The sequence below is a fragment of the Rhincodon typus genome, chromosome 47 (genome assembly GCF_021869965.1).
Source record: "Rhincodon typus isolate 14 chromosome 47, sRhiTyp1.1, whole genome shotgun sequence".
Taxonomy (NCBI): domain Eukaryota; kingdom Metazoa; phylum Chordata; class Chondrichthyes; order Orectolobiformes; family Rhincodontidae; genus Rhincodon; species Rhincodon typus.
In genome coordinates this window covers 8,668,837-8,669,127 of record NC_063378.1, presented here as the reverse complement: position 1 = coordinate 8,669,127, position 291 = coordinate 8,668,837, and the positions used below count along the sequence as shown (strand labels likewise).

At 54.3% G+C, this 291-nt stretch overlaps 1 protein-coding gene across 1 annotated transcript in view; it reads left to right on the top strand.

Moving 5' to 3' along the window:
• Positions 1 to 291, top strand: part of LOC125487935 (carcinoembryonic antigen-related cell adhesion molecule 2-like) — a 19,700-nt gene that overhangs the window by 14,362 nt on the left and 5,047 nt on the right. The window lies entirely within an intron of this gene.

The window sequence follows — 291 nt, the reverse complement described above, 5'->3', positions numbered from 1 at the left end:
TGTGTGTGTGTGTGTGTGTGTGTGTGTGTGTGTGTGTGTGTGTGTGTTTGTGTGTGTGTTTGTTTGTGTGTGTGTTTGTGTGTGTGTGTGTGTGTGTGTGACCTCCCCGGATGCTGCCTGGCCCCACTGTGCTTTCCCGACCCAGGCCTGGCCCACCCCACCTTTCCCCCTGACTGATCCACCCTAACCCGCACATCCCTGGACACTATGGGTAATTTAGCATGGCCAATCCGCCCTAACCTGTACATCCCTGGGCACTATGGGTAATTTAGCATGGCCAATCCACCCTAA